The sequence below is a fragment of the Pristiophorus japonicus genome, chromosome 9, assembly GCF_044704955.1.
Source record: "Pristiophorus japonicus isolate sPriJap1 chromosome 9, sPriJap1.hap1, whole genome shotgun sequence".
Taxonomy (NCBI): domain Eukaryota; kingdom Metazoa; phylum Chordata; class Chondrichthyes; family Pristiophoridae; genus Pristiophorus; species Pristiophorus japonicus.
This window is the reverse complement of record NC_091985.1, coordinates 104,967,219-104,986,274: the sequence shown is the minus strand read 5'-3', so window position 1 is coordinate 104,986,274 and position 19,056 is coordinate 104,967,219. Positions and strand designations below refer to the sequence as shown.

At 49.6% G+C, this 19,056-nt stretch overlaps 1 protein-coding gene across 3 annotated transcripts in view; it reads left to right on the top strand.

Annotated features, from left to right (window-relative positions):
- The window catches only part of rps6ka2 (ribosomal protein S6 kinase, polypeptide 2), a 654,298-nt gene that overhangs the window by 592,665 nt on the left and 42,577 nt on the right, over nt 1-19,056 (top strand). The gene's annotated exons all lie outside the window — the stretch shown is intronic.

Below are 19,056 nucleotides of genomic sequence, written 5' to 3'. Positions count from 1 at the left end.
CTGCAGGAAGAAACGATCGATAGTTACTTTGTAATCGCCACAGATTCAGACGGTGCCATCTCCCTTGAGGACAGGAACGATCGGGCTAGCCCACTCATTGAACTCAATCGCTGAAATGATGCCCTCTCGTTGCAGCCGTTCTAGCTCGATCTCTACCCTTTCTCTCATCATGTACAGTACTGCTCTCACCTTGTGATGGATGGGTCGCGGCCCTGGAATTAGGTGGATCTGCACTTTTGCTCCTTGGAATTTCCCAATGCCTGGTTCGAACAGCGAAGGGAACTAGTTTAAGACTTGGGCACACGAAATTCGTTAGCGGGCGATAGCACTCGGATGCTGTCCCAGTTCCAGCATATCTTTCCTAGTCAGCTCCTGCTGAGCAGCATGGGACCATTGCCCTGCACCACCCAGAGTGGTAGCTTGTGCGCTGCTCCGTCAAAAGAGACCTTTACGATAGCACTACCAATTACAAGAATCAGTTCTTTCGTGTAAGTTCTTAGTTTCGTACGAATTAGAGTTAAGACTGGCCTTGAGGCCTTGTTGCAACACAATCTTTCAAAAGTCTTTTTGCCCATGATGGACTGGCTCGTGCCCTTGTCCAGTTCCATTGACACCGGGAGTCCATTTAATTCAATGTTCAGCATTATCGGAGGACAATTCGTGGTGAATGTGTGCACCCTATGTACTTCTGCCTCCTCGGTCTGAGGCTCTAGTTTGTCGTGATCCTCCGTGGATCTGTCCTCCTCTGCAACACGGTGATTTGCAGGTTTAACAGGATTAACAGCTCGTCCGCACATACATTGGAGGTGTCCCATTGTTCCACAGCCCTTGCAAAAACATACCCTTTGAATTGGCATGAATGGAAATGATGATCACCCCGCAGCACCAACAAGGTGTTAATGGCCTTGCATTCATCACCCTTGGTAGTGGATTCTGAGACATCTGCAGACGTGCAGCTGCAGGCATGTGTGACCTGCCCTTTACGTTGAGATTCGAAAACAACATCACTTTATTCACAGTACTTGTAGCAGCACTTGTGTGCTGAGAGATTTGCTTCGTATTGTCACTGGTGGTAATGAACGCCTGGGCTATCGCTATGGCCTTACTCAAGGTTGGGGTCTCTACAGTCAAAAGTTTGCAAAGTATGGTTTCGTGGCCAATGGCAAGTGCGAAAAAGTCTCTGAGCATGTGCTCCAAATGTCCTTCAAATTCGCAATGTCCTGCAAAATGTCTTAGCTCGGTGACATAACTCGCCACTTCCTGGCCTTCAGACCTTTTGTAGGTGTAGAACCGGTACCTCGCCATCAGAATGCTTTCCTTCAGGTTTAAGTGCTGTCGGAGCAGTGTGCACAAATCATCGTACGATTTCTCCATGGGTTTTGCTGGAGTGAGCAGATTCTTCATGAGGCCAAACGTTGGTGCCCCACAGACAGTGAGGTGGATCGCCCTTTGTTTGGCAGCGTTCTCTTCCCCATCTAGCTCGTTGGCCACGAAGTATTGGTCGAGTCGCTCGACAAAAGTTTCCCAATCATCTCCCTCCGAGAATTTCTCCAGGATGCCCACTGTTCTCTGCATCTTTGGGTTCGCTATCTGTATCTCGTCGCCAGTTGTTGTGTATGGAGAAAGAGTAAGACTGAACACTGTAAGCTCAAGGTAGAGTGTGACCTTAGTCTTTTATTGCAGGTCTCCAACCTGTGAGGCCTTCTTAAATACCTGTGCTCCCAAGAGATTATGGGATCCCTTGGGACTCCAGGGGATGAGCCCTCTGGTGGCTGTACAGAGTAAATACAAGTTTACATATATAACATCTCCCATCTGTCGATGTGGAAGGATCCGGGGCAGTCTGCCATGCTTCTGGCTCGGCATCTGAAAACACAAAGCAACAGCTGTGTGGTTAGCAGCAGGGGATGGGGGGGGAGATAAGAGGAAGGTGGCATTGTACATTTATATGTAAAGGGGGTGGGCCACTTGATATCAAGGGTCACGGAACGCACATAAGTCGCTTACACCATTCACATACCATCACTCCCCATAGGGGGCTCTGTCTCGCCAGATGCCACCATGCCAACTGGTGTGCCCAGGAGGGCCAACACTCGCTGCTCCACCTCAGTGAGGTCCTGTAGATCAGGCTCCCCACCCCTTGATGCGCTGTTGCTCCCGACATTTATGAGCTAATTTCGCCTGCAATAAGAAAAAGGTGTGAGTGAGTGTGCATCTCATCAAGTCACACATGTGCCTTCCATAGTAGAATAGCTCCTACTGTCTGGAAGTGTTTAGATATGCATTATCATCTGCGTGGCTGCACACAGAGCACGTGGGAAGTGTGGGAGGAGGTGAGAGCCACCTAGGATTATGGATCAGGCTGACGTTTTGCAAGTGCATATCAGGAGTCAAAGGGTAGTGTGAGGAGGGGAGAGACTGAGTAGGGTACAAGAAGGTGCATGACACTTGCATGCGCAGGGCATGGCTGGTGAACTGAGCCTCCACTTTTCAGGTGGCTTCACCAACCCAGACCATGGCCTGGAACACATAGAGAAGGGACAGGTACTGCAAATACTTTACATTGTGTGAGACAGTGAGGTTCACATCATGACATTGGTGTATTAATATAAAGGGTACTCGCCCTGATGACCCTCGTGAGGTCGTTAAACTTCTTCCAACATTGTGTCGCAGTTCACGGCACCATATCTCTTGCTGAGACATCCTGAGCCACCTCCCTCCAAAGCTTGCGATAAATTTGTGGGATGGACCTCCTTCCTCCGGGAAGCTGCAACACATGCCACCTCCTTTCAACAGCTTCTATCAACGCCTCAGTGGCCATGGCTGAGAAGCGACGTGCACGCTGGCATCCTTCCTGCTCCTCCATTTTCCCACCCTGCTCAGAGTGCACAGTTGGAACTGCGCATGCGCATACCTATCGTGCCATGCCTTTAAGAATCAGCTGGGCTTGGGATCCATCGCGGACTTTGGAGCATAAACATTTTGCCTTCCATTTTAGTGCTGAGATTTTTGGTTGGAGCGCCTGAGCACAGGTGTGGAACGCCTGATTTGGTGCCCATTTCCCTCTTGCTGCATTTCAAACAAATTTCCCTGCAGGAAGTGCAAACTTTTAGAGGGCGCTATACTTTCTGCCCCGACAGGAATAACACCTCAAAATGACCGGAACCGAATTTACAGCCCCTAAAATTGTTGAATATGTTATATATTAACTGGGAGTTTAGTAAGTGCAATAGACATCTAGAAAGAATCTCAGGTTCTATTTCAATCACCTTCCTGTTATGCCATCTTTCAATTAATTTAATTTTTTTCTGAATGAGAAATCCTCACTGTTATCTATGTAACACCTTGTAACCAGCATTCTACTGCCACCAGAGGGCGCATCTGTTGGAGTCACAAGGGATCCCAGCATCTCTTGGGAGCACTCTATAGAAGCAGGCCTCCCATTCAGCACTCTGGAGTCAGAATAAAGAGACTAAGGTCACACTTACTCAAGTCTACAGTACACATTGCTTTATTTGAGACATAACAACTGGCGACGAGTAATAGATAACGAACCATCACGCGAAAATGCAGAGAATTGTAGGTATCCTGGAGAAATTCTCAGAAGGTGACGATTGGGAAGCCTTCGTGGAGCGACTCGACCAATACTTCATGGCCAACGAGCTGGAAGAGAATGTGAACGCTGCCAAACGAAGAGCGATTCTCCTCACCGTCTGCAGGGCAACAACCTATGGTCTCATGAAGAATCTTCTTGCTCCGGTGAAACCAACAACCAAATCGTATGAAGAACTGTGTACGCTGGTCTGGGAGCACCTAACTCTGAAGGAGAGCGTTCGGATGGCAAGCTATTAATTTTATACATGTCAACGGTCTGAAGGCCAGGAAGTGGCGAACTATGTCACCGAATTAAGGCGCCTTGCAGGTCATTGCGAATTGTATGGATTCCTGGAGCAAATGCTAAGAGACTTTTTTGTGCTTGGCATTGGCCATGAGATTATCCTTCACAAACTATTGACTGTTGAAACACCGAACCTGAGCAAAGCCATAATGATAGCCCAGATATTTATGTCCACCAGCGATAACAGCAAGCAAACTTTGCAGCATAAAGATGCATCGGCAAGTACTGTACACAAAGTTACATCGTTTTCAGGCAGGAATGCATATGGCAGAACATACACGCCCACAGCTGCACGACCTCAGATGACCCAGAGTCCGCCATCAAGTGTGAATGCGAGGCAATTAACACCTTATTGGCGCTGCAGAGGTGATCAGCGAGCCCATCAATGCCGCTTCAAACACTATGTGTGCAAAGGCTGTGGAACAATGGGACACCTCGAGCAAGTGTGCAGACGAGCTGCAAATTCTGTAAACCACCACATTGCAGAGGAAGACCGATCCATGGCAGATCAAACTGAACTAGAGACTCGAACCAAGGAAGCAGAAGTACGGGGTACACACCTTCACCATGAAATGTCCACCGATCAGGTTAAAAGTTGAAGTGAACGGAATTCCAGTATCCATGGAATTGGACACGGGTGCGAGTCAGTTTATCATGAGCAAACAAGCCTTCGAGAGGCTGTGGTGCAACAAGTCACAAAGGCCCAAGCTGAGCCCTATTCACACCAAGCTGAGAACTTACACTAAAGAGCTGATCCCTGTAATTGGCAGTGCAGCAGTAAAAGTCTCCTGTGATGGGGCCATGCATGAACTACTATTCTGGATTGTACCAGGAGATGACCCCACACTGTTTGGCAGAAGCTGGCTGGGAAAAATCTGCTGGAACTGGGACGGCATCCGAGTGCTTTCATCCATCGACGATGCCTCATGTGCCCAGGTTTTAAGCAAGTTCCCGTCGTTGTTTGAGCCAGGCATCGGAAATTTCTCTGGGGCGAAGGTGCAGATCCACTTGGTTCCCGGTACACGACCCATCCACCACAAGGCACGTGCGGTGCCATACATGATGCGAGAGAAAGTGGAGATCGAACTGGACAGGCTGCAACGAGAGGGCATCATCGCGCTGGTTGAGTTCAACGAGTGGGCCAGTCCGATTGTTCCGGTTCTCAAGGGCGATGGCACGGTCAGAATTTGTGGGGATTATAAAGTAACGGTTAACCATTTTTCGCTGCAGGACCAGTACCCGCTACCCAAGGCAGACGACCTATTTGCGACCCTGACAGGAGGGAAGATGTTCACCAAGTTAGACCTGACCTCGGCCTGCATGACGCAGGAGCTGGCGGAATCACCTGCATCAACACGCACCAAGGTCTGTTCATCTACAATAGATGTCTGTTTGGGATTCGATCGGCCGCGGCAATTTTTCAAAGGAACAAAGGAACAAAGTCAGTTCCGCGCACCGTGGTTTTCCAGGATGACATATTGATCACAGGTCAGGACACCATCGAACACTTGCAGAACCTGGAAGAGGTTCTAAGTCGGCTAGATCGTGTGGGACTCAGGTTGAAACACTCGAAGTGTGTTTTCCTGGCACCAGAGGTCGAGTTCTTAGGGAGAAGAATCGCGGCAGACGGCATCAGACCCACCGACGCCAAGACAGAGGCCATCAAGAACGCGCCGAGATCACAGAACGTGATGGAGCTGCGGTCGTTCCCGGGATTCCTCAATTATTTTGGTAATTTCCTACCCGGGATAAGCACCTTGCTAGAACCTCTACACCTGTTGCCATGCAAGGGAGATGACTGGGTATGGGGGAAATCACAAGAGACTGCTTTTGAGAAAGCCAGAAATCTGTTATGTTCCAACAAACTGCTTGATCTGTATGACCCATGTAAACGTTTAGTGCTAGCCTGCGATGCGTCTTCGTACGGGGTCGGGTGTGTGTTACAACAAGCAAACGAATCGGGAACATTGCAACCGGTCGCTTATGCGTCCAGGAGTTTGTCCAAGGCCGAAAGGGCCGACAGCATGATTGAAAAAGAAGCGCTGGCATGCATTTACGGGGTAAAAAAAATGCACCAGTATCTGTTTGGGCTTAAGTGCAAGTTAGAAACTGACAATAAGCCGCTCATATCGCTATTCTCAGAGAGCAAAGGTTTTAATACCAATGCCTCTGCTCGCATCCAAAGATGAGTGCTCATGCTGTCTGCACATAACTATGTTATTCGCCACAGACCAGGCACAGAGAACTGCGCTGATGCTCTCAGTCAGCTACCATTGCCCACGACCGAGGTGGAAATGGCACAGCCTGCAGACTTGTTCTTGGTGATGGATGCATTTGAAAATGAAAAGTCACCCGTTACGGCCCGCCAGATCAGGACCTGGACCAGCCAGGATCCTTTACTGTCCCTTGTAAAAAACTGTGTCCTCCATGGGAGCTGGTTCAGCGTCCCAGCGGAGATGCATGAAGAGATCAACCCGTTCCAGCAGCGCAAAGACGAAATGTCTATGTGGGCGGACTGTCTTTTGTAGGGTAATTGCGTGGTTTTGCCTAAGAAAGGCAGGGAAATGTTTATATGCGATCTACGCAGCACCCACACAGACATAGTAAAGTTGAAAGCTATAGCCAGATCCCATGTGTGGTGGCCCAGCATCGAATCAGATTTGGAGTCTTGCGTGTGCCAATGCAACACTTGCTCTCAACTGAGCAATGCACCCAGGGAGGCGCCGCTAAGTTTGTGGTCATGGCCCTCCAAACCATGGTCTAGGATCCATGTTGACTTCGCTGGCCCGTTTCTAGGCAAATGTTTTTGGTTGTTGTGGATGCTTATTCAAAATGGATTGAAGGTGTAATAATATCTGTAAGCACGCCCACTGCCACCAGTGAATGCCTACAAGCCACTTTTGCCACGCACGGCCTGCCTGATGTCCTTGTCAGCGACAATGGGCCGTGCTTCACCAGTGCTGAATTCAAGGAATTCAAGACGCACAATGGGATCAAGCAAGTCACATCTGCCCCGTTCAAGCTCGCAATCTAACGGCCAGGCAGAATGGGCAGTCCAAACCATCAAGCAAAGCTTGAAACGCATATCGGAAGGCTCCCTGCAGACCCGCCTGTCCCAAGTCCTGCTCAGCTACCGCACAAGACCTCATTCGCTCACCGGGGTTCCTAGTGTTCCTAACACAGATGAGGCTGCACACAGGGAGGTTAAAGTAACAGTGACCTCAGTCTTTAACAAGACACTCCAGAGTGAGGAACAGGCCTTAGGGGTTAGCTTATATACAGTGCTCCCAAGGGATGCTGGGATCCCTTGGGACTTCAGGGGATGAGCTCCCTGGTGGCGGAACATGGGAATGCATGCTTTATAGATACATAACAATACTCCCCCCGCAAAGTCAAAGTGAAAACGATTTACAAGGTGAGGCGGTCGGGAGCCTTTCTTTCCCTGGTGGACCGCCTCGGTACAAATGTCTGTTCTGGTGTGTTGGCTGTGCCCTCGCTGGGCTGGCATGTTGTTGGTCCTGCAGGGATGCTAGGTGAGCCTGGCCTTGCTGGGCTGTTGGGCATGATGGGTTCGATTTCCTGGTCCGGGGTGGTGTTGTTGATCCTTTGGGTGTGTGTTGTGGGCTCGAAAAAGGTGGTGTCTGCTGTGGGTTGTTCAGGGCAGTCTGTGAACCGCAGCCTTGTTTGGTCCAGGTGCTTTCTGCAAATTTGTCCATTATCTAGTTTGACTACAAACACCCTACTCCCTTCTTTAGCTATCACTGTGCCCGCGATCCACTTGGGACCATGTCCATAGTTTAGCACATACACAGGGTCATTCAGATCAATTTCCCGTGACACAGTGGAGTGACCATCGCTGACATTTTGTTGCTGCCGCCTGCTCTCTACCTGATCTTACAGGTTGGAGTGAACCAGTGAGAGTCTGGTTTTAAGTGTCCTTTTCATGAGTAGCTCAGCCGGGGGCACCCCTGTGAGCGAGTGGGGTCTCATGCGGTAGCTGAGCAGTACTCGGGACAGGCGGGTTTGGAGTGAGCCTTCTGTGACTCGTTTAAGGCTCTAGTTGATGGTTTGTACTGCCCGCTTTGCCTGCCCATTGGAGGCTGGTTTAAACAGGGCCGAGGTGACATGTTTGATCCCATTGTGGCTCATGAATTCTTTAAATTCGGCACTGGTGAAACATGGCCCGTTGTCACTGACCAGTATGTCAGGCAGGCAGTGGGTGGCAAACATGGCCTTCAGGCTTTCAATGGTGGCGGTGGCGGTGCTTCCCGACATTATTTCACGTTCAATCCATTTTCAAAAAGCATTCACCACCACCAGGAACATTTTACCGAGCAACGGGCCCGCATAGTTGACATGGATCCTCTACCATGGTCTGGAGGGCCAGGACCACAAACTTAGTGGTGCCTCTCTGGGCACGTTGCACAACTGAGCACATACGCTGCATTGCCGTACACAGGAATCAAAGTCAGAGTCGATACCGGGCCATCACACGTGGGATCTGTCTATCACTTTCATCATTACTATACCCGGGTGTGTGCTGTGGTGATCCGAGATGAACGTCTCACTGCCCTTTTTTGGTAGCACTACGCGGTTACCCCACAACAGGCAGTCTGCCTGAATGGACAGCTCGTCCTTTCGCCGCTGGAACGGCTTGATTGGCTCTTGCATTTCAATGGGGATGCTGGCCCAGCTCCCACGCAGTACACAGTTTTTTATTAGGGACAGCAGAGGATCTTGGCTGGTCCAAGTCCTAATCTGGCGGGCTGTGACAGGTGATTTATCATTTTCAAACACTTCCGTGACCATCAACAAGTATGCGGGCTGCGCCACCATCAACAAGTTTGCAGGCTGCGCCATTTCCACCCTCGTGGTGGGCAATGGTAGCCGACGGAGAGCATCCACACAGTTCTCAGTGCCTGGCCTGTGGCGGATGGTATAGCTATACGCTGATAGCGGGAGTGCCCACCTTTCTATGCGGGCTGAGGCATTAGTATTTATCCGCTTGTTTTCAGCGAACAGGGATGTGAGGGGCTTGTGATCGGTTTCCAGCACAAATTTGAGGCCAAACAGGTACTGATGCATTTTCTTTACCCCGAACACACATGCTAATGTCTCTTTCTCAATCATGCTGTAGGCCCTTTTGGCCTTAGACAAGCTCCTGGAAGCATAAGCGACAGGTTGCAACTTCCCCACAATGTTAGCTTTTGTAATACACACCCGACTCCATACGACGACGCGTCACATGCTAGCACAAGTCTTTTACACGGGTTATACAATACAAGCAGCTTGTTGGTGCATAAAATGTTTCTGGCTTTCTCAAAAGCAATAACTTGGGTTTTTCCCCATACCCAGTTCTCATCTTTGCATAATAACACATGTAGGGGCTCTAAAAGGGTGCTTAATCCTGGTAGGAAGTTACCAAAATAGTTGAGGAGTCCCAGGAACGACCGCAGCTTTGTGATGTTCTGTGGCCTGGGCGCGTTCCTGATAGCCTCTGTCTTGGCGTCTGTGGGCCGAATGCCGCCCGTCGCGATCTTTCTCCCCAAAAACTCCACTTCTGTTGCCATGAAGACGCATTTCTACCTCTTCAGGTCCCGCCCTACGTGATCCAGTCGCTGAAGGACCTCCTCCAGGTTTTGTAGGTGCTCGGCGGTGTCCCGACCGGTGACCAATATGTCGTCCTGAAAGACCACCGTGTGTGGTACCGACTTGAGTAGGCTCTGCATGTTTCTCTGGAAGATCGTTGCAGCCAACCGAATTCCAAACGGGCATCTGTTGTAGATGAACAGTCCCTTGTGCGTGTTGATGCAGGTGAGGCCCTTCGAAGACTCTTCCAGCTCCTGCGTCATGTAGGCCGAAGTCAGGTCAAGCTTGGTGAACGTCTTGCCTCCTGCCAGTGTCGCAAATAGGTCGTCTGCCTTAGGTAGCGGGTATTGGGCCTGTAGCAAGAAACGATTAATAGTTACTTTATAATCGCCGCAAATCCCGACCGTGCCATCACTTTTGAGTACTGAAACAACCGGGCTGGCCCACTCGCTGAATTCCACTGGGGAGATGATGCCCTCGCGTTGCAGCCTGTCCAGCTCGATTTCCACTCTCTCTCTCATCATGTGAGGTACCGCTCGCGCCTTGTGGTGAATGGGTCATACCTCTGGGACCAAGTGGATCCGCACCTTCACTCTGGAAAAGTTTCCAATGTCTGGCTCAAAAAGGGAAGGAAATTTGTTCAGAACCTGGGTACCTGAGGCCTCATCGACATATGATAGCGCTCGGATGTCATCCCAGTTCCAACGGATTTTGCCCAGACAGCTCCTTCCAAGCAATGTGGGGCCATCGCCTGGGACAATCCAGAGTGGCAGTTCCTGCACCGTGCCCTCGTAGGTGACCTTGACCATGGCGCTGCTCAGGACAGTGATAAGCTCTTTGGTGTACGTTCTCAGTTTCGTGTGGATGGGGCTCAGGGCTGGCCTGAATGCCTTGTTGCACCACAGTCTCTCAAACATCTTTTTACTCATGATGGATTGGCTAGCGCCAGTGTCCAGTTCCATGGCTACGGGTAAGCCATTCAATTTTACGTTTAGCATTATAGGTGGACATTTCATCGCAAATGTGTGCACCCCATGTACTTCAGCATCTGCCTCCTCTCTCTGAGGCTCGAAATTGCTTTGATCCACCATGAACCGGTCTTCCTCTGCCACGTGGTGGTTAGCAGGTTTTGCAGAGCTTGCAGCTCGTTTGCAAGCTCATTGGAGGTGCCCCATTGTTCGACAGCTCTTGCAAACATACCCTTTGAAGCGGCATGAATAGGCTGAATGGAAGCCTCCACAACGCCAATAAGGTGTGAATTGCCTTGCATTCATCCTTTGTTGGGGACTCTGAGTCATCTGGGTCACCTGAGGCCTGCTGGCAGTTGCAGACTCGTGGGTTCTACCCTGTACATTTCTGCTCGCAAACACAGTTCGAGTTAATTTATGAGCATTGCTAGCACTTGTGTGCTGAGAGATTTGTTTGGTGTTATCACTGGTGGACATAAACGCCTGTGCTATCGCGATGGCCTTACTGAGGGTCGGTGTCTCTACAGTCAAAAGTTTTCGAAGGATGGTCTCGTGGCCAATGTCCAGTACAAAAAAGTCTCTGAGCATTTGCTCCAGGTAGCCATCAAACTCACATTGTCCTGCAAGTCGCCTTAGCTCGGCGACGTAGCTCGCCACTTCCTGACCTTCAGATCGCTGGCACCAGTAGAACCGATACCTCGCCATCAGCACACTCTTCCTCGGGTTAAGATGCTCCAGAACCAGTGTACACAACTCCTCATACGACTTATCTATGGGTTTCACCGGAGCCAGAAGATTCTTCATGAGGCTGTAGGTCGGTGCTCCGCAGACTATGAGGAGGACCGCTCTCCTTTGTGCAGTGCTTCCTTCTCCGTCCAGCTCGTTGGCTACAAAGTATTGGTCTAACCGTTTGACATAGGCTTCCCAGTCCTCACCCTCAGAAAACTTCTCCAGAATGCCCACAGTTTGCTGCATCTTTGTGTTGGATTCGTATTTTCGTCGCCAGTTATTGTGTTCCTAACACAGATGAGGCTGCACACAGGGAAGTTAAAGTAACAGTGACCTCAGTCTTTAATAAGACACTCCAGAATGAGGAACAGGCCTTCGGGGCCGACTTATATACAGTGCTCCCAAGGGATGCTGGGATCCCTTGGGACTTCAGGGGATGAGCTCCCTGGTGGCAGAACATGGGAGTGCATGCTTTACAGATACACAACAGTTCCCCCAACCGAACTGCTCATGAAAAGGGCACTTAAAACAATGTTCTCTCTCGTCCACCCTGATCTCCATGATCATAAGAACATAAGAACATAAGAATTAGGAACAGGAGTAAGCCATCTAGCCCCTCGAGCCTGCTCCACCATTCAATAAGATCATGGCTGATCTGGCCGTGGACTCAGCTCCACTTACCCGCCCTCTCCTCGTAACCCTTAATTCCCTTATTGGTTAAAAATCTATCTATCTGTGACTTGAATACATTCAATGAGCTAGCCTCAACTGCTTCCTTGGGCAGAGAATTCCACAGATTCACAACCCTCTGGGAGAAGAAATTCCTTCTCAACTCGGTTTTAAATTGGCTCCCCCATATTTTGAGGCTGTGCCCCCTAGTTCTAGTCTCCCCTACCAGTGGAAACAACCTCTCTGCCTCTATCTTGTCTATCCCTTTCATGATTTTAAATGTTTCTATAAGATCACCCCTCATCCTTCTGAACTCCAATGAGTAAAGACCCAGTCTATTCAATCTATCATCATAAGGTAACCCCCTCATCTCTGGAATCAGCCTAGTGAATCATCTCTGTACACCCTCCAAAGCTAGTATTTCCTTCCTTAAGTAAGGTGACCAAAACTGCACGCAGTACTTCAGGTGCGGCCTTACCAATACTGTATACAGTTGCAGCAGGAACTCCCTGCTTTTGTACTCCATCCCTCTCGCAATGAAGGCCTACATTCCATTTGCCTTCCTGATTACCTGCTGCACCTGCAAACTAACTTTTTGGGATTCATGCACAAGGACCCCCAGGTCCCTCTGCATCTCAGCATGTTGTAATTTCTCCCCATTCAAATAATATTCCCTTTTACTGTTTTTTTTCCCAAGGTGGATGACCTCACACTTTCCGACATTGTATTCCATCTGCCAAACCTTAGCCCATTCGCTTAACCTATCCAAATCTCTTTGCAGCCTCTCTGTGTCCTCTACACAACCCGCTTTCCCACTAATCTTAGATTCATCTGCAAATTTTGTTACATTACACTCTGTCCCCTCCTCCAGGTCATCTATGTATATTGTAAACAGTTGTGTTCCCAGCACCGACCCCTGTGGCACACCACTAACCACCGATTTCCAACCCGAAAAGGACCCATTTACCCCAATTCTCTGCTTTCTGTTCGCCAGCCAATTCTCTATCCATGCTAATACATTTCCTCTGACTCCGCGTACCTCTATCTTCTGCAGTAACCTTTTGTGTGGCACCTTATCGAATGGCACCTTTTGGAAATCTAAATACACCACATCCATCGGTACACCTCTATCCACCATGCTCGTTATATCCTCAAAGAATTCTAGTAAATTAGTTAAACATGATTTCCCCTTCATGAATCCATGCTGCGTCTGCTTGATTGCACTATTCCTATCTAGATGTCCCGCTATTTCTTCCTTAATGATAGTTTCAAGCATTTACCCCACTACAGATGTTAAACTAACCGGCCTATAGTTACCTACCTTTTGTCTGCCCCCTTTTTTAAACAGAGGCGTTACATTAGGCGTTATCATGTTGCGGGCAGGCAGCATCAACAAAGCGTGTACCATTATCGCGCAAATTTGTCACGCGATATTGAAGTCAATGACCCTGTATTTGTACTCAACTATGGACATGGTCCCAAAAAACCCTTGCTGGCACTGTCGTAGCCAAAGAAGGGCGTAGCGTGTTTGAGGTCAAACTTGCAAATGGACTAACTTGCAGAAAGCATTTGGACCAAATCTAATTGCGATTCACAGACAGCTACGAGCAACCTGAAGAGGACACCACCAACTTCGACCCCCCAATACATGCACAAGTGGCAACCGGCATCACGTTGACCACGAAGCTGAATTTATCATCCCCAGTAGCCTAGCAAGGCCAGCTGCACAGCAGCCCAGCAAAGGCGTAACCAACTCACCTGCACCTGTGTTTGTATTGAGATGATCGACTAGGGAGCAGAAAGCCCCAGATCATCTCACCCTGCAAATAAGTGTACTATTGACTTTGGGGGGGCGGGGGTGGGGAGTGATGTTATGTATGCAACACCTTGTAACCAGCATTCTACCACCACCAGAGGGCGCATCTGTTGGAATCCCAAGGGATCCCTTGGAAGCACTGTATATAAGCAAGCCTCCCATGCTGTGCCAGCACTCTGGAGTCAGAATAAAGAGACTATGGTCACACTTACTCAAGTCTACAGTACTCAGCCACATTGCTTTATTTGAGACATAACACTCATCATTCATGCTTTTAAATATCGTTTGTTGTCCTTTTCTGTTTTTAGTCTGAGGAACATGCCTGTCTGTTCCTGTTCCTCGGCCCTCTCAGTGATTGTTAACAGCCGCGGCTGCACTGGCAGCTAATCCCCAGTAAAAGCAGGTTTTGGTTCAATTGAATTTGGAATTTTGGATAATTTCATGATAAAGACCTCACACAGAGTGTTATGGGTCACTGGAGTAAGGGAGTTAACTTCACCCTAGAAATGTCACTGACAGGAAACAGGCAGCATTGCGTCAGGCTATGGCTGCAGCTGATCTTAAGGAGCAACCCAGAATTTAAATACTCATTCAGTTCTTCTGAATACAATACAAGAATATAGCAAGAATGTTGTTGATGAAGACTGTGGTGTGAATCAGTGAGTACATCTTCTCCATTGTATGTATGGTTTTTCTGTGCTGAGGTGATCAGATTTAAACACTGTATGCTACGCAGTGAGTCGGCACTTTGTAATGAAAGGTTTTGGCATGTTAAATTAATAAGATTTAGTCATCTTTTTAAATTATTCAGCTCCTTGTTTCCACCCTGCTCTGCAAGAAGTAAGGGTGGGAGGCTTAGCAGGTTTTACATGCATTGATTCTAGGAACTGCAGAAATTTCATCGCTATGGATACCAGTGGTCTCTTATTGCTGAATTTACTGTGAAGCCATGGCCCAACATGATTTCTTTCCAGGGAGCAAGCATGTAAAGGGAGAAAATCTGAAAGAAAATTAGTGGAGAAAAGAAATGAAGTGCACGTTTGTTATGTATGTAACCTTCATGTAACTGTAACCTTCATGTAACAACACTGTACGTTGTATACACCTAAGAAATGCATACCTTGACCACAGGGGGTGAACTTGTGGGAGACACTCCTCACCTGGCCATCCAGGTATATAAAGGGAGGCCCCATGCAGCGTCATCACTTCTTGGTCCTGTGAATAAAGGTTCAGGTCACAGAGTGACCTTGTCTCCAGTATGTGCCTCGTGTTGATTTACAGTAGAGTGTAAGGACACAACATTTGGCGACGAGAAACGGGAATCAACGACTCACGAGAATGGCAACCGGTAGCACAGAGGAACGGTACTGTGTTGGTGAGGACTGGGACGATTTCATTGAGAGGCTCCAGCAGAGCTTTGTCATGAAGGACTGGCTGGGAGCGGCAGTGGCTGACAAGCAAACGGCACATCTATTGACCAGCTGTGGACCTAAGACGTATGCGATGATGAAAGACCTGCTCGCACCCGAGAAACCAGCAGACAAGACCTTTGAGGAACTCAGCAAACTGATCCGTGAGCACCTCAAACCAGCGAGCAGTATATACATGGCCCGACACCGATTCTATATGCACCGACGTCAGGAAGGGCAGAGCATACCGGACTTTGCTGCGGACCTTCGGCGCTTGGCCAGCCTCTGTAAGTTCACAGACACCTGCAGGGGGGAGATGTTACGGGATTTCTTCATTGAGGGCATTGGTCATGCCGGGATTTTTAGGAAGCTAATTGAGACCAAGGACTTGACCTTGGAAGCAGCAGCGTTGATGGCTCAAACCTTCATGGCGGGGGAGGAGGAAACCAAGATCATATACTTGGTTTCCTCCTCCCAACGTGGCGATGGAGCAGGAAGTTAACATGGTAAATGCGAATCAGAACCCCACAGGCAGGCAAGCGCAATTCGACACCAACCAGGCAGTAACAGACTCTAGGGTGGGCCCACAACAGAGACAATGGCAGGTTGAACGGACATTTACACCATCACAAGGGACAATACGTCCTGGGATGGGACCATTGACACCCACTAACAGAGTGCGCAAGAGTAATCAAAGAGATAATCAGAGAGGAATGCCTGGTAACAGCTCTTTTGTTCACAACAATCTCAGCTCCTGCTGGAGGTGTGGGGGCAGACATGCTGTGAAAACGTGCAGGTTTCAACAATTTATCTGCAGAAATTGTAACTTCAGTGGACATTTAGCCAGGATGTGCAGGAAGCCCGCAGCGAGTTTATGAAGCGGATGAACCACAAGAGAGGTCTGCAAGGCAGGGTGATGCTTGGGACACAGTAATGGACGCTGAAGTTCAGCGGGTTCAGGTGGCAAACATCCACAGTTCATACACAAAGACGCCACCTATGATGATGAGAGCACTGTTAAATGGCATCCCGGTCCACATGGAGCTGGACACAGGAGCCAACCAGTCACTTAGGAGTGTCCAACAATTCGAGAAACTATGGCCGCTCAGAGCTAGCAGACCCAAACTAGAATGCATTGATACGCAATTACGGACGTACACCAAAGAGATCATCCCAGTGCTAGGCAATGCAATGTTGGTGGTCTCACATAATGGATCAGAGAACCGGCTGCCACTCTGAATTGTCCCGGGAAATGGTCCCGCGCTTTTGGGGAGGAGCTGGCTAGCCGAGATTAACTGGAAATGGGGGGATGTGTACGCCATTTCATCTGTGGAGCGAAGTTCATGCTCACAGGTCCTACAAAAGTTTGAGTCACTATTTCAACCTGGTGTCGGGACTTTCAAAGGTACCAAAGTAGTGATACGCATCACCCTGGACGCCATACCAGTACATCATAAAGCCAGAGCTGTGCCGTATGTGATGCGGGAGAAAATTGAGAGTGAGTTGGACAGGTTGCTAAGAGAGGGCATAATTTCACCCGTTGAATTCAGCGAATGGGCAAGCCCCATCGTCCCTGTCCTAAAAACGGATGGCTCGGTCAGGATCTGTGGCGACTACAAGGCCACCATCTACCGAGTATCACTACAAGATCAATACCCGCTTCAGAGAGCGGAGGATCTTTTTGCCACGCTGGCAGGTGGCAAGCTGTTCACCAAGTTGGACCTCACTTCGGCTTACATGATCCAAGAACTGGCCGAAGAGTCCAAGCTACTGACCACCATCACCACGCACAAGGGGCTGGTTGTCTACAACAGGTGCCCGTTTGGCATTCGTTCAGCAGCCGCAATCTTTCAAAGGAACATGGAAAGCCTGCTCAAATCCATCCTCGGAACAATCGTATTTCAGGACGACATCCTTATCACAGGTCGAGACACCGAGGAACACCTCCACAACCTGGAGGAGGTGCTACGCCGACTGGACCGGGTAGGCCTGCGACTAAAGAAGTCCAAGTGTGTGTTTTTGGCTCCAGAGGTCGAATGTTTGGGCAGGAGGGTTGCTGCAGACGGGATCCAGCCCACCGAATTCAAAACAGAGGTGATCCGTCGCGCGCCCAGGCCCGGCAACACATCAGAGTTGCCTTCATTTCTGGGACTATTAAACTATTTCGGGAACATTCTGCCGAATTTAAGCACATTGTTGGAGCCGCTACTCGTGCTCCTGCATAATTGTTGCGATTGGTTTTGGGGGGACTGTCAGGAACAGGCTTTCAATCTGGTGCGGAACCTGCTTTGTTCTAATATGTTATTGACCCTGTATGACCCCTGTAAGAAATTGGTTTTGACATGCGATGCATCACCTTATGGGGTTGGGTGCGTGTTGCAGCAGAGAAATGATGAGGGCCAATTCCAACCTGTGGCTTATGCTCCCAGGTCACTCTCCCAAGCAGAAAGGGGATATGGGATGGTTGAAAAGGAAGCACTCGCATGTGTCTACGGGGTGAAAAAGTTGCACCAGTAACTTTTTGGCAGAAGGTTCGAGTTAGAAACGGACCACAAGCTGTTAACATCCCTGCTGTCCGACAGCAAAGCTGTCAATGCCAATGCGTCAGCTCGCATACAGCGATGGGCTCTCACGCTGGCTGCGTATGACTACACCATACGGCACCGGCCAGGCACCGAAAATTGCGCTGACGCACTCAGCAGGCTTCCACTGGCCACCACTGAGGGGGCAGCGGAGCAAAGCGCGGCGATGGTCATGGCCGTCGATGCTTTCGACAGCGCAGGCTCCTCCATCACAGCCCACCAGATCAAAACATGGACAAACAGAGATCCCCTCCTATCTCTGATTAAGAAATGTGTCCTGACTGGGGATTGGGCACCCGCACACGGAGCATGCCCTGAAGAGGTCAGACCGTTTCACAGACGGATGGATGAACTCTCCATCCAAACCGACTGCCTACTATGGAGCAGCCGGGTAGTCATGCCCCAGAAGGGAAGGGAAGCATTCATCAGGGAACTCCACAGCGAGCACCCAGGCATTGTGCTAAGGAAGGCCATTGCCCGGTCACATGTACGGTGGCCAGGAATTGATCCAGACCTGGAACACTGTGTTCGCAGGTGCACGACGTGTGCCTAGCTGGGCAATGCCCCCAGGGAGGCCCCACGCAGCCTGTGGCCCTGGCCCACCAAGCCATGGTCACGTATTCACATAGACTACGCGGGCCCATTCATGGTGAAAACGTTCCTCATTGTTGTTGATGCGTTCTCGAAATGGATCGAGTACATCATATTGAATTCGTGCACGACATCCACCACAGTGGAGAGTCTGCGTGCGGTCTTTGCGACCCACGGCTTGCTTGACAGCCTGGTTAGCGACAACAGCCCGTGCTTCACTAGCTATGAATTCCGGGAGTTCATGTCGGGTAATGGCATCAAACATGTCAGGATAGCACCGTTCAAGCCGGCTTCTAATGGCCAGGCGGAACGTGCGGTCCAAATCATAAAACAAGGCATGCTCCGGATTCAAGGACCCTCCCTTCAATGCCGCATATCGGGTCTCCTGCTGGCCTACAGGTCCCGACCGCATTCGCTCACGGGAGTCCTGCCAGCAGAACTACTCATGAAATGCACACTTAAAACTCGGCTGTCCCTCATTCACCCAGTCTTGTCAGACATTGTTGAGGGTAAGCGCCAGTCCCAAAATGAGTGCCATGACCGTAACACAAAGGGGAGATGGATAGAAAGCGATAACTCTGTGTTTGTTCTTAATCACGCTTTGGGGCCCAAGTGGCTTGAGGGTACTGTAATTGGTAAAGAGGGGAATAGGGTTATAGTGGTCAGACTTAACAATGGACAGTTAGGCCGCAAGCCTCTGGACCAAGTAAAAAAATGGTTCAGCATGGACACTGAGGAACCTGAGGAAAATCATGAGATGCTGCCCACACCACCGCCAGTGAACGAGCAACAAGAACCTTCAGCA